General features: G+C 43.2%; 1 long non-coding RNA gene across 1 annotated transcript in view; it reads right to left on the reverse strand.

Annotated features, from left to right (window-relative positions):
* Positions 1 to 16,197, reverse strand: part of LOC133281078 (uncharacterized) — a 61,991-nt gene that overhangs the window by 17,106 nt on the left and 28,688 nt on the right. The gene's annotated exons all lie outside the window — the stretch shown is intronic.

A 16,197-nucleotide genomic window follows, 5' to 3' on the forward strand; every position in this document is an offset into this window, starting at 1 on the left:
AGGGAAAGGAAACCTTGGGGGGGGGGGGGGGGAGAAATATATTTAACAGCTGTCTCAACATAACGTCAGATTTATTCAAGATTTCTAAAATGGTCTTTGACAAGCATTGACTCATTGTGTAGGGCTGGAAAGGGTATTGAGGGTGGACTATTTCTTGGGATTTATAAGAGACCACTGTGACTAGTCTGAAAAACCTGCATACAAGTGCCGTAAATTAAAACAGAAGCCTACATAAGACATGTACCTTACAGACAAAAGGCTTAAAGCATTCTTCAGTCTGACTCACCAGAGTGTGGTTTGCAAAGGGAAATGGGTTTCAAGAATTTCTGCTAGCCAAAGATGTATTCTCCAAACTCTAGAAGAACTGAATTCTTCCATTAACGCATTTTGGAAATTAAAACCTAAACTCAAGCAGCTATATCATGCTTCCAAAAGCACTGCACTTGGATTCTGGATCAAAAATTCAGTGGCTCATTAACACTGAATCACGTACTAGCCTCATTTGTTGAAAAGCTTGCATGGCACATACAGGAACTTCTACATGAGTACAGCTTCAAAAGCACTAAAATTTGCATGTGTGGAAGAGTGGAAAATAATGAAACTATGTGCATTTGATCAAAGATGAACATGTTGGACTCCCCCTTAGCTCTGAGACATAATTGCACAAATTTTCACCTAAAATTTGAACATTACCGGAATTATCAACAGAACCTTGCACAGGGTGTACTATAAAGAAAACACTCCAGACATCTTCACAGCAAGCAAGGAGGAAGTAAAAACCCCACAGCTAGAGGTGCCCTGCATAAGAAGTGTATTAGTTTCACAGACTGAAGAGAAGTCAGATTGTGATCTTCCTTAAAACCCTGGATTTCCCTTTCCCTCCAGGCTAATACTCGCATTCCCCTGCAGAGTCCAAGAAATTACTAAGCAGAGGTTAAGTCTGACTCCCACAGCTCTCTCCAAGCCCCATGAGTAGCTCCATACGGGCAGCCCCTTTGACTTCTACCAAATGTTTCAGAGGTATGTGATCAACTCCTAATATTGTGGGAAAGGCCTAATACTTCTCCTGTGCAGCTCTGGCATAGATTTGGATGGCCAGCACCACTGGACACTAAAAAAGGTCACTTTTCCTTGGAAGTATGACACAGAACTTGAGATTAGGCCTGAAATCCTTAACTTTACATCATTTAAAAATGTTAGAGTAATAGCTAGTGGTATCCCACTGGAGAACAGATTGGGGGAAAATGGCATCTTATGAATATGTTTTGCTTCCCATTGACTTTTCATGATGCCAGCTGGTGATTTGTATAACAGCCACCTCAAATCACATATGGCAACTCATGAGCCAAAACCTTCCCACCCAGACTACATGATGACCCTACAACTTCTGTGTCACCATGCATATATGGGGAATCAAAACCAAGCGAACCTCCCAGAACCTTCTACACAGAGTCATAATACCCCTTTTCAGGGGTGGGGCTTTGGAGGAATAGTGCTTACAGAGGAATGACTGGAAACAGACCAGCTAATAGTCTTAATGAAGGCTTGACAGCTCTCCTTTTATAACAGTGTTCCTATACTTTATGTAATACAGCCAGGAAGGTATAGGCAAAGGCAGAGGGCTGGAGAACGTAAAAGTCACTCCAAAAGAAAAAAGAAAGTCACAAACAAGAGGAGATGAGACTTCCAGCTCCTTCATAACCTCCATAATAATTACACAACTCAGAACACCACGTCTGGGACATTTCTTGCCCAATGTGAAGGATGCTATAAGGAATCAAGTATTTTTTTGAGTGCATCTACTCCCGTTTGCCTCATACAACCACAGTGAAAAAAAATATTTCTACATGAAACCTTGGGGGAAAAGGTTCCTATCCAATATTAAATAATCCTCCCTTATTCCACAGAAGTTATCCAAGATATCATTCCCAAACTTGAGGAGTTACGAGTGTCTATAGCAACATATTTTGCGTCAGCTAAAATAAAGGATCCAGATTCTGAATTCCCACACATACACATGTAAACCCAAATTCAAGTCAGCACAGCTCTACCAGAGAAGAGCCGCTGTAAGATGCAAATGTCTTTTATCTGCCGGACTTCCTACATGTTGCTCTGAAATGATGGCTCAGTCATCACAGTGCTGTGTTCTGCCTGGGATGAACGAGGATAGTAAGTTGAGATCTCTTTAATCACTCCAGCTCCTATTGCTCCTGCAGAGAGAACTGTTATGGCAACAGAGGCCTGAAACCCAGGTTTACAGTAACTGAACAGATGCATTCCAAAAGTCTGGGATGTTCTTGCAATGGAAAAGCTGATGAATTACAGAACAAAAACATATGCCACTTACTTAACTTTCTGATTTTCTTTGATTCATTGCTAGGACAAGGAAACAAAAAAGGAAACAATGAAAACCTGAGGTAAACTGTAATGAGACTATCAGTTCTATATTTCATGCAGTAGTGATTCCTTCCATGCCAGCACAATGGCTGCTCCTTGACTTTCCCCAGCTCAGGGACTCCATATCTATATGAATACTGGCAGCTAAGCAGGGGACAGAAACCCAAAACTGATCCCACAGCTAACAGCAGCTGTGGGAACCTCCACACGCAGCCTTACTCCCTGGGCAGAGGGAGGGAAGGGAAGACTAGAAGTGATGTGCAATCTAAGGACCTGAGATTTCTGCAGGGGATGTAGGATTCTTGGTAGGAAAGCTGGTTACACTGCTCAGGAGCAGATCTCTGTGCATCTTTGAACTAAAAATTGAAACGTTTCCCCCCTGAAATAGAAGAGAAACGGTTGTAGAGCTGCACTGCGATGAATATGAGTATTCATGACCTGTGGCTGTGTAAAATGGGAAGAAAACAACTTCTGCATTCAACCTTTCCTCTGTGTGCACACAACCAGAATACATACACACACACACAACCAGAGTATACGCACACACAGAGCACACACATATGTGCACACACACACCGGGGTACAGTTAAACACTGGAATTATTGCAAGTATATCTATGCACATGCACACAGACAAAACCTGGGATTTCTAGCAAAGCTCGAGCAATTCAATGTAATAAAAAAGGACTCCTTGCAACAAAACACTTAATGAATGGCAGATTGTGTCCAAAGGGTGTCATTACAAAAGGGAGCCAGGGGGTTTGGCTGCAGTGTGCAGTATGAACAAATGGCCTAAAGATTTGTTAGGGTGAGGACTGAATTCAGCACAATCAGAAGGCTTCATCTCCTCTGAAGCCTTATATATTTCATCCCCAGAGAAGATTAAGCTGCAGTATTTTTCCACACTTTAAAAGTAAATTTTTTGTAAGAGAAATTCAATTTCTGAAAACTGCTGAACCCTCCCAGTATTTTTAGAGTCAAGTTCTCCTCTCAGGCCCACTAGCAAAGAAACATGAAGTAATACATTTCATTATCATTTAATTTCATTATTATCTTCTTGTATACTGACTGGGAAAATTGAAAAATCTAGCAAGAGACAAAAACTTGCTGTTCTAAATGGCCAGTAGAGATAAATGGTGGCTCTAACACTGGATACGTTCTAGAAATCATGTTTTCACTTTCACCTATAACCCATAATTTGAAGTATTTGTAACTCCTCTTGCCCTGAGGAAAATGTATTATTTACAGCATGTTTTCTATTTTAGGAGATCAGAATTCCTCCTTGACTCCAGCTCATACATCACTTTGGTGTCAAACTCTGACCTCATCCCTATTTGCATTTTCTACTCTGATGGAGCAGCTATTTCTGATTACAGACTGGCAAGATAAATCATAGAAAATTGGAATTCCAAGGAAAAAAAACATTTCATGGTTCGTCATGTTGTTGTTATGAGACAGGCAGGCTTTCAGCTTGATTGTTTTATTTTTATCAGGGGATGCTCAGCACTATGTTTTATGTGCTCTCAGAATACAAGCCCATGTAGTCAAAACCCACTGTCGATTATACTCCTAAAGAATTCTGACTCTAGATTCCTGACAATCAGTTTCTCCTGAGGTACTGCTGGCTCCATCTGTCCCACGAAGCCATACTCATCACAGCTTTAAAAATGCACTGACTCACAGGATGGTTGAGGTTTAAAGAGATGCCTGGAGGTTATCTTGTCCAACGCAACCCCTCAAGCAGGGACACTTACTGCCAGTTGCCCAGGACCATGTTCAATCAAGTTTTGAATACCTCCAGAGATGGAGACTTCACCACCTCTTTGGAAAACCTCTGCCAATAGGTTTTCCAAGCTCACCCTCACAGTAAAAGAGATTATTTTTATGTTATCTGAACAGGCTCCTCCTGTGTTCCAGTTTGTGCCCATTGCCTCTTATCCTGTCACTGGGCACCACTGTAAAAAGCCTGTCTTCATCCTCTTTACACCCTCCCTTCAGGTGTTTATAAGCACTGATGAGATACCCCTGAGCCTTTTCTTCACCAGGATGACCAGTCCCAGCTCTCTCAGCCTTTCCTTATAGGAGAGATGCTCAAATCCCTTCATCTTCACTGGATTCTGTCAGGTACACCCACATCTCTCTTGTACTTGGGATTCAAAACTGGACCCAGCACTCTGGGAGTGACCTCACCAGTGCTGAGTAAAGGGGAAGGGTCACCTCCCTCAACCTGCCAGCAACACTCCTAACGCAGCCCAGGGTACTTGTTAGCTTTTCTTGCCACAAGGGTGCAATTGCTGGCTCATAGCCAGCTTGGTCTCTGCCAGGACCGCCAGGTCCTTCTCTGCCAAGCTGCTTTTGAGACAGTCAGCCCCCAGCACGCACTGGTGCTTAGGGTTACTTGTCCTGAGATGCTGGACCTTGCGTTTTTCTTTCCTGAACTTCATGAGAATCCTAGGGCCCATTCCTCCAGCTTATCAGGGACCCTTTGAATGGCAATACAACTGCTTGGTCTATCAGCCACCCCTCTGAGTCTTGTATCGTCTGATGTGATGATACATTTTATTTCAAACTTGCTGAGGGTGCACTCTGTCTTAGTGTGATGAGGTCATTAAGGAACAGGTTAAACAAAATCGGCCCCCAGTGAAAACTGAGATGAAGAAGGCATTTGTTTCTACCAGCCTACATCTTCCCAGCCAGCTCTTCCTTCTTTACAAATATGAGGTCCAGCAGAGCACCTCCCCTCATTGCCTCCTCAATCACCTGCATCAGGATATTACCATCAATGAACTCCAGAAACTTCCTACATTGCTTGTGTCCCGCTGTGTTGTCCATTCAGCAGCTAACTAGGGTGGTCGAAGCCTCCTATGGGGCCTGTGAACACAAGGCTGTCTGAAAGCCTCACCTTTTTCTTCTTGATCAGTAGGCCACAGTTAAAAATATTATTAAATTCATACTAGTTTGTAGTTTGTGACATTTCCACAAGTGTTTCTGTGCAGTGGTTCTTCACCAGAATATGAGAGAAATAAAATCTAATGCAGGAAATACATCTCTGCGTAGTCAAGCTCATCGCCTTTCTTCCTGTCACTTCATCTGTGGGACTAGCAACTTGCAAATGATACCCAATAATTAAGAACACACTGTGTTGAAATCAATATGTAGTAAGCCACAGTTTGGGATATCCAGACTTATACTTTCAATACTGCTTAATTTACAGATTCCCAACTTGAAGATGTTTCACGCTTAAGCTCCCAGCTACCGTGTGAAGACTGTAAGGCATAAGGTCCCCTTCTCCAAAGGAATATGTTTGTAAATACTGAATGGCATCACTCACAACGAACCACTAATTTAGGGAAGGGAATAACTTTCAAAAGACAATCCTGATTTGCTACCCACAGATGGGAAAAAGCTGTACCTTGTTAAAGCCATCAAAAGTAGTCAGGCCTTTTTTCTATTTACGTAAATTTAAGCCAAAATGTAACACACAGATACACATTTTTATCACCTGCAATTTAAGCATGAACAGAATTGTTAAGTAACTGATGAGTGTCAAGGAAGTAACAGATAGTTTCTTCTCACCATGTGCAATACCAACAGCATGATGTTACCAGTGAGTGACCTTGGTTCAAATATACATTATGGTGTAAATGCTCCTAAAATATTCTTAAAACTAGAGCTGTGTAAAGTTGTTTGTTAGAATTTTTCCCCTCCTTATGAAACATGTTCTTCCTATGCAAAATATGAGTATGTTTAAAAATAATGAATTGCAAGCAGCAAGGTGCCAATTTTCTCCTTAAGCAGAAGACATATTGTCCTAAAAAGGCACAACGGAGGGGTTTTGCTTTATGTAAGAACACTTCTACAGTCAAATCCAAGCCTTCCTTAGATTGGTAGCAGGGCTGTGCATCCCCATGTGCTAGGCTAAATAATAAGCTAAGTTCCAGAGCTCAGTGCTGAGGCCTTTGTGTGCCATAGGGGGTATTAGTGAATTGACTCTAATAATGTCACTTGACTAGAAAAGAAAACATATACAGAGGGTTGCAATGATTTGTTCAAAATCACACAGAATTAAGCAAAGTTGAGAATAGAAGCCAGGTTTTTCCCAGCCCTTTTCCTCTTTCATAGAGCCACCCCTCTGCTTTCCCAGAACGAAAAAAGTTCAAGAGGGGGCATACGCATACATTGCTGTAAAGGATAGAAAAGTAGCTGCAAACTGACACCATTAAATCAGTGCAATCTCATTTGCTTAATGTATTAGGCAACATAAGAAGGGAAACCTCAAGACACTGCTCAGTAGTCATCATTCTCAACAATCAAACAGCCAAAGGAAAATTTTCTGCTCAAGCACAAGATAAGTATTCATGGACATATTGCAGATACATTTAAAAATGCTAATAGGTCTCCTACATCTCTACATAGGCTGGAAATGCCAGATGCTTTTCTCTCTTCTTCACAAAATCAAGAGGTGAGGAAAAAAAAAGACAAAAAACAAATTCAGAAACATATCCCAAAAATAATAGCAGGCATTTCAAGTATATGGCCAGGTCTTATGGCTATAGGCACAGCTGCACATTGCATACCATTACAGAATTAAAGCTGTTACCTGCACACATTCTAAATGCACAGCCAGCATTAATGACACAGGCCATCTAGGAAGGATTAAGGATTAGTTATCATTTCAGCTCAATGAAAGAAGACCTATATTTCTCTTTTAGACACGTAATTCACAGGAGAATCGTTCTTGCCAACACTCTGAAAAAATAATCTTTCAGAATTCTTGCAAACCCACTGTGTTATGATTTCATCTCATGAAATACAACACCTTTACATTAAACCTCATAAAACTAAATCCTGCTGGATCTCTTCCAGGCTCAGAGAATAAACAGCTATATCAGTGATGCTTAGAACAGTAAAATCTGGCCCACTGTCATATGGCATGCTCCCATTTACAGAGGGGAGCAGGTCTGCAAACAGCTAATTCACATTGCTATTACAAAATCTTCACATATAATGAATTTCTCACATAATTGGTCTAAGAAATACTTCAGGGGGGAAAAGAATGCTTTGAACACCATAATACATATTTATTTCTACTTTTTTTTTTTCTTTTTAACCTATTCCCTGCCTTCCCCTTAATGAAATATGTGCTGCAGAGATGCTCTGTTTTTTAGCAAGCAGGAGTGAGTTTAGTTGCATCTGCAACTCTGGCAGATAGCAAAGGGGGGAAAATTGTTGTCAAAACAGTTCAAAAGTGCAGACGAATATATCCAATGAGATTACTTTGTAAAGCCAGATTATTTTCCCTTTGCAGTCAGAAGGCCTACAGATTCCTTTTAGTCTTGCCGATCCCACCCAAAGCATGAGTAAGAAGGACGTTAAAATAACCAAGTACAATTACACCGTAGATATGGAGACCAGCGTATGGCCAAAGAACAAAAGTGATTTCCTGTGTGAATTAGACTCTTCCTTGAACCCTGTGTAGAGCTACGCCTTAATCCCCAGATCTGGGCAGAGGCTGGCAAGTCTTCATGCAGAAACTGCAATCACAGACCCAGATACACACATGTCACACATTCCTTCCTATCACTTAGCAGGCTAATTACATCTCAGGCAGACTGCACCCAGGTCATCCTCAGTACCAAAGCTCACTTGGTGCAAGCACAGCAGCCAAGGCTGACACTAACTGTTACCACACCTCACCAGGGCCTGAATTCCCCTAAGGCTCCCCTCCTCATTTTTAACATTTTGACCATGGCACTCTGGATTTTAGTAGCCACTGCTAGAAGATGGTATTGCTATAGCAAAAAGGGGAGGTTAACTGTACTGCAAACCGCCAGTGACAGAAAGCAGAGGGAGTAACCCTAAAGTGTACAGGGAGGCAAGCTACTGAGGCTTCAGCGGGAGGGATCTGATGGAGAAGGGGCAAAGGTTCCCAGAGAACTGTCAATGTCCCTTTTGAACTAGGCAGAAGAGAAACGTCCCTGTTAAGATGGTTGGTAACGGCAGGGCAAGGTCACTGACCCTGCACTGGAAACAATTAGGACAGGATGTGCACTTGGAAAGCAGTAGATTGAGCCTGCAAGAGGATGGTGCAGGACACCTTCACTACCCTGGGGTCATCGTGCCCATCCTTTTCCTGCGAGTGGGGAAGGCTGATGCGCTAGGATGGCTCTCTGTGGATTTGGGGCTATCCCAAACAGTGAGTGACTTCTGTCAGAAAACTGTAGACATAGGTTCTCAGCGTGTACAAACACCTGAGGCTGGGATGAGGGAGTGGCAATTGTTTGCACAACTTGTCCACATAAGATGCTCTAACTCTCAAACTGGCTAATGATCCTACCCCAGAATTAGCTGCTCTTATTCAGGGCATGCCCGAGCTGACTGCAACACATCACCAGGTGAAATCCCAGTATCCACAGAGGCCTATAATCCTTAGGGAAAGAAAGTTAAAAAAGAGCAAGAGAGAGGTGATAGAATACCAGGCTAAAGTGAAACTGATCTGACCTAGTATTAACATTCTTAAGGCTTTATTCTGATATTTCAAGCATTGTTTTCAACGCAGTTTTTGCCAAAGCAGGTGAAGATAACAGAACTTGGTTTCAGCTTTGTTTGTCTTTTTCAGTGTGAACACTTTCAAGATTCAAATGTTTAACTCTACACATTATTAAGTAGCAAAGGACACGTGTCTGTAAACCATGGTACCTTTACTTTCAGTGTTTATAGAACTACTCAAAACAACATAATTTCACCATTTACTCACAGATGTAAATATTAATTCTAAGTTGACCCTAACACACTTTCTGCCACAACTTTGCTTACAGGGACTAAACAAACCTTCTTCACCCTGAAACCTTACAGGGAAAAAAAAAATATTATGCAAGTAAACCATTCTCACCTTTTTTTCCAGACATGAATTTAAGTTTTCCCTGCAGGGGGTCAATCCAGCCAGCTACATGTCAGTTGGGAACATGGGTTGCAGGACACTGTCATCCCTTAAAACTAGCAGCTTCAACCAGACCAGAAGGCCAAGCATTGACTTGGATCCCAAGGTCAGATCTGTTGGCTACGTTTAATTCACTGTCAATTTCAGCCTGCAGCATTTCCATATCACATACAAACAGTGCAAGAGTATGTGAATAAAGGGGCACAATAAAAGTGACAAGCAAGCATTCCGCTTAGCAAAGCTCCTGCTCTAGCACAATGCAATCTCTCAAGAAGGAAATTAAGATAACAAGGTAGGAGAAAAGCACAACAATTCTTTTTCCTGACATGTCTCCCTCCTATAGTACAAATGCCATGTGTGAAGAGCCCTATTAACTCACGCTGAAGCACCCCTTTGGTCAGGAGCAGAATTTCTACTGCTGCAATGCCACGATGAGCTTTGGGGTGGGACAGCATCTCACGTTTTGCAAACAAAGAAGTCCAGCTGATGCATGGCAAGGAATTGCAGTCTTCCTCAGCATACTGGTAGCCTGCCTTACCCACATACCCTTCCAGCTACAGCCTTGGCCACAGTGCTTCACGGTTCATCTCACAAACTATTTGGCCAGAGTCATTACAGCTAGCAGAGTCCTTCAGCTCTGACCCAACAGGCTTGCAGAATTGAAATGTTAACTACTAGACCGAGCACTACTAGGTGCGGTTGGAACTTGATTAAACCAAGCTGGGGTTGGGAAAAATGTCATGAGGAGATGTGCATTTGGGTAAATGGAGGATGAAATGGGTTATTCACAGCAACAAAGGAGAACTGAGAATATTGGAATTAATAGAAACAAATCAATAATTAAAGGTATGTAAAAAAAACCCAAATAATAAATAAATGTACTGGGTGGTTCTTAAACTTATGTCAGCCTATGTTACGTGTAAGTATTTGCACATACTGAGAAAGTAAAAATACACATGGAGAAGATAACAATGTTTAAAATGTACATTAACAGGTTTGTTTTATTTGAATGAGCTTCTTCAGCTTTACTTTTCTGTGTCAAGTTTATGAAGGTAGAACTGTAAATTTCTAGTTTTAAAGCAAAATAGTAGAGGAAAGAAGAAATTGGAGATGAGGACCAAAAGTTTGAATATATTCTTTGTTGAATGCATGTTAAGTGAACATTGCTGCTGCCTTTTCCAATCATTTCTGAACTTCATGAAAACTGAAGATGTAATACTAAGATGTCATGAGCCATGTCACCCAAACTGCTTCTGGTTCAGCTTCTTCACACATCTGGATTATTTTTTATATATTTGGAAATAGCAACTTTATACTTTAATTACTGATTATGTGCCTACTAGTTTGATTACTTAAATCACTTTGTAATTGAACCCAAATCCAGTGTAGAGACTAATTTGCTGATTAGATCAATCTGTCATCATGAGCAGATTGTTTCACTGCTTTATTTTAAGTCAGGCTTAATAATATTTGAAGCAGCATAGCTTTGGGCAAGAAGTTCCCTTGATTTTGTTTTTTGAAGATGTTTTACTACAAATTATTATTTAATAATAATTTCTCAGCAAATAACAGGTGCCCGACCCTTGAAGCCATTAGAATTGCTCTCTACCTGCAAATCTGACCATTTCCTTACAGGTAGAATTTAGCTCTGAAAATTACTTTCTGTGCTTGCATCTCTCACGCATTTACAGTCATTTCCTCTGTTAAGCACTGCAAAAGCATCTACAGAACTGTATGACCCCACAGCATGTAGACCCAATCCAAAACTCACTGATATCCACAGCTTTGGCCATTCATCAGGGGAAGTACTACAGCAACCTTGAATGCAAATGGTCAAAACCCACCCAAGTCCTGATTTGAAGAGCAAAATTTGGAGCTGGACCCTTCATGACCAGCAACAACACAGCAAACTGTTGCTGTGGCCAATGATGGTAGCATTTCTGCCCCATGCCACCCTGCCCAGAGGCAGAAGTTCTCCTTTTTTCCTTTCTGCAGCATCTGTGCCCTAGCCAGAGCCCAAGCATTTTGACATAAACACCCGGGCTTTCTGTATGGCTCACATAGCAAGGTCCTGCTCTCTGTTCAAGGTGCTAGCTACTAACAGGCTGCAGACAACGGGGAGGAAAAAGGGGGAGGAGGAAGATTTGTTACATCATAGCTTTTTAAATAAAATACACTAGAAACACAAGGTACCATGCAATTGTAGTCCTCTAGGGCATGGTCTCTGCTATCTTTGTCATCCAGCACTTAGATTAGATACATAATAAAGGGAGTGGTAATCGCAAACAGACACTCTGCATGAACAAAAATGCTCACTATGACAAAAACTGTAGCCAAATATAGATGCATGTGAGATAAATTTGAAGAATCATAACTTGCTAAAGCACTAGCACACAAATAAATCTAATTTATATACATATATATGTTTGTATGTGCATAATACAGCAACCAAGCACCTATATTTATCATTTAACATAAACAGAGGAAAGTACAATGCAACTTTGAAAAACAGAGGCTTGCAATAATATTTAATAACGTTCCTATGGAAAAAGTTCCAAATCAGAAAAATTTGCCTGAAAATTTTAAGCTACTAGATACAGGAAAACTATTGAGGGAACAGCCACTAAAACAAATATAAAACAGAAAAGCAACTAGAAAACCCCTTGTGACTCGCTTTCGTTTCCACGTGAAAGTAATCAGACCTGGTTTGATCTTTCCCCTCATGACACGACACCCTGATTAAAGATGGTCTAGAGTTTTGGTCCCCGAGCACATCGATTCTGAAGCAGGACGGCAGCAAGCAGAAATACAGAGCGTTAGAAGAGCGGTACCCGGTGTCCCTGCGCAAATTAAGAAACGACGTGGTGTGCACAAGCGCCACCAAGAGGATTTTCTTCCCAAATAGGATTTTTTCCCCACCCCCAGAGCAGCACCCTGGGTTGCTCAGGCACTCGCTCAGCGCCCTTCGAGCATGAGCCGCCCACTGCTGCATTCTCAGTGAGCACTGCAAATGGAGAGGGAAGCATAAACGACTTTTTTAGGGTTCCTTTCAGAACACCGGGGGGGAGGGGGGAAGGAAGATGCATCTGCAGCACATGCAGTTTTTGACAAAGGAGCTTTTAAATGCTGTGGTAACAGAAAACAAGACCGCTGCCCAGTCCTGGATCTGGAAAATGTTAAATTCCACCTTATCAGCCACCAAAACAGTCAGGAGGGATCTGTTGCTGAGCTGCCTCCCCCCAAAACCTGTGCAATTTTGCTTTTTTCCTATTGAATGTAATTGTGAGGTTCAAATACTATTTTGGTAGTGTGATGCTGGAGCCCGTTTTTAAAGGTAAGCAGACATTCTCATCAGATTTTTTTTCATTATGGGGAAAAAGCCAGTTTTGTCTTCACCACTGCCATTTTACGGGATGAAAAGAACAAGCTAAAAAGCCACAGCTTTTTCATTCCTTTACACTGTTACTAACCAGAGGGTAATACCTCAACCCCAAATTCATGCTCAGAGAGACTCTGAGGTCAGTATCTCCCTAATCTGCCTGGCCTGGCTACACGCACCAGTGAGTGGCCAGTGGGTCTGGGCCTCCTCTGAGGGTGAAAGCAGCACCTAGCTGCTTGGGAAAGGTGGGTGCTTTGTGTTGGGTAAGGCTTGGCTGCCCTCCAGGTGTGTGTGCCTCCTGCAAATCACTGCTCTCAGTGTGGCTGATAACACAGCCTGGTCTTGCCATCTTCCACGGTGGGAAAACAACCTGTGAGATGCTCAGGGACTGAAAGCTCAGTTTTGTCCAGGAAGCAGAGGGGAGGGAGGTTGTAACAGAAGCTTGAATCAAGCCTCCCAGGTGCCAGGTAAGTGTTAGCAAGCAAGGGCTCAGCTGGATAAGGCTGCAAACCACCTAGACAAACTCTGAACTTGGAGCATGGGTAGGACTAAATGGTCTTCTGAGGTCCCTGCCACAGTTAGCCTATGATTCTGCAACTGAAAAGGTGATGTTGCCTGCAGGTTGGTGACAAGCAACTAAGAGGCTCAGACTGGGGGAGCCATCAGTGATGGCAGTTTCCATCCCAAGCTCATCACATCAGCAAAAGCACCTGAATGCGTCATAGGGTCTGGGGTGCAAAGAGGCTCCCACATACAGTACATACCCAGGTAAGGGATTAAGCGATCTCAAGACAGTGGATTTGGAAAAATATGCAAGGCAGTTTAACAGTGGTGGTATTTATTGCTGCCTGAGTTGAGGCAAGTCTTGCCCACCCTTTTGCAGACAGACGTTTATTCTCTTTTTTCCACTTCTCAGCTTCTAGGTCTGGCCAGGAAAAGGTACAAAAGGTCCGAATTCACACCAAGGCTTGAGAGCAAGAGGAAGCAGCATTATGGCTGTAACACAGCACAGACAACACAGTGCTACTTTTAACTCCCTACAAGCACTCAGGAGTCAAGTCATTTTCCCCATAGTTCATTTTCACCACCATCCATCAGTTAACATTTACTGAGAGGTTAGGGGGGTGGGGCGGGGAAAGAACTGGGGTTAGGGTCTTTTTTCCAGGCAGCTCATTCTCTCACCTAACTCCTAAGACTTAAGGTGATTTAAGCACTTAAGGATTAAAGGCGTTTTAACAGCTTATATTGCTTTAAGCATCTAAGGTAGCTTAAACGCTTATGCTACTTTCAGGGGTTTATAGCGGCTTAACTGTCCCTGCCACTTGATGAATTTACGGGTGCTCAAAAGCCTATGCTCCCTTTAAAACATTAAAAACCTACCTTAAAACATCATTGTTTCTTAAGCATGTCGTCCTACTTGGCTCCCCCAGGTTGGGAGAGGGTGGTACCCCAACCCCTCAGCTTTTCTTGGGGTGACAGCGCCCTTACCTGATGGCAGCAAGCTCCAGGGAGACTGGGACTCCCATAAGCTCGGGTCCGAGTCCACGGTTAAAGGGTCGGGCCGGTTCAGAGCAGCGGCCTCTGCCGGGCAGGGCCCTGGCGGGGGGTTAAACCGCTCTGGGGCTGCGCCAGCCAGCGACAGTAAGGAGCTCATTAGTTTCATTCCCAATTAACCGTGAGGCAGCGTCTGTTTATTGAGCACATGCAGAGGGACACCCCCTCACCCCATCCCAGTCCCAGCTCCTGACTGAGTCCCCCCGGTCCCGATGTGTCCCCTAAAGCCGGGGAAGGCAACGGCACCAGGGGCAGCCCGAAACGCCACCCGAAGGCTGCCCGCACCAGCCTGTCAGGGCTGCAGGCTGGGAACGCCGTGCCCGGTTTGCCCCCAAGGAGCACGGATGGCAGCCACCTCCCTCTCCGGCACTTTCCCCTGCAAGGGATCAGAGCGAGGGCAGCAGCGGTTGCCCCGGTCTTCAGGCTTGGGCTGGTTTTGTTTACGTGATCTCGGATCGTTTCAATTTTATAGTAAATGAGTTCGCCAAGGGTGATTAAAAGTGGAAACAGTAAGGTCTCATAAAGCCTCGTTTCAAATCAAAGCTTAACCCTGGGAAAACTGTGTGTTTTTCCTTCTTATTTCCTGTGGGCTGGAAACAAACAAGCAAACCGTTCTCGTGAAAAAAAAAAAAAAAAAAAAGAGCCGATTTCTGCTGGATATGTCTCACCCTCCATCCCAGAAAATAAATGGTTATTATCTCCAACCTAAACAAAGTCTGTTCAGGTTTGGGTCCTTGCTTTCACACAGCCCAGCTGACTGGATCTGCAGAAAGCAGTGTACGGGGCCACCAGAAGTTATGGAGCGGCACATTGTATTCTGATCATACTGAGATCCACCTGAAGGAACATCAGTTACTCCAAGCAATGAGAAGCAGTGAAAAATAAGGAGGAGGCAGACACCCCAGCTACAAACCTGTCCATTTTATAAAGACCTGATGAATAGCCCAGCTGTTCGGGGTAAGACCATACATGCTGGTAGGTCCTCTTCCACAGAAGAGGAGTTTGAGGACAGAGGAAGGGGCATCTTCTGCAAGTGGCAACAGCTACAACCTCTGGCAATCCTCAGGACTTGGCAAAACAAGCTCGAAATGGGCACCATAAATCACCAGCGGGGCTCAGAGCCATGGAAGCCAACTGAGGCCAAGAGTTTGCAGATTTATTGTTTAAAGGAATGAGTTGAACAAAGAAAATAAATGGTAAGAATATGTGGAGCTGTAAGAAATAAACTACTTTTACGCTCTTCCACAAGTGATATTAGACATTCAGGGTGTTTGTTTTCCAGGTATGAAACAACTTCAAGAAGAGAGAAGCTAGCCTTACAGGGAGATGACACCAACCAGCATGGCTTGATGGAAAGGATCTTGAAACCTCCTCTGAAGGAGCTGGCACTGGCTTCAGTGTGTGACAGCCACTTGCCTGGGGCAGCACTGCACTCCAGCAGGGCAGCCCTATGCTTTCCTAGTGGGAATGCTGCAAGTCCCATCTCTTTCCTGCCCAAGCAGCAACCCAAACCTCTGGGAAGCCCAGCCTGGAAACTGGACATAGAGGAATCCTGTAGTTTACAGAAGTCATCACAGTTAAGCTTAGCTTCCCATAAAACATGTCTATAAGGAGATATATTCAGTAGCTGATTAATGAATGTGGCTTACCACAAAATGATACTACACAGGCCTACTCTTTTCAATAATAATCCCATAAATAATATTACTAAAATTCCAAGAAATCCAAATCCCACTGAAGCTGCGTCATGATCCCAGTGCCCTGTCTGTTGTCTTCCCTTTTGTGGTAAATCAACGCAATCATAATTCTTTAAGGGAGCTTCTAGGTGAAGACAGGATCGAAGGCAGAGGGACATGCCTGTGCTGCGCAGAGTCAGGGCCACACTTCTTGCCTCAGAGAAACGTGCCAGGTGACCGTATTGCAAAAGT

The sequence above is a fragment of the Pezoporus flaviventris genome, unplaced genomic scaffold (genome assembly GCF_033815535.1).
Source record: "Pezoporus flaviventris isolate CSIRO_AGI_PZ_B2104156 unplaced genomic scaffold, CSIRO_AGI_Pfla_v1 ptg000002l, whole genome shotgun sequence".
Lineage (NCBI taxonomy): Eukaryota > Metazoa > Chordata > Aves > Psittaciformes > Psittacidae > Pezoporus > Pezoporus flaviventris.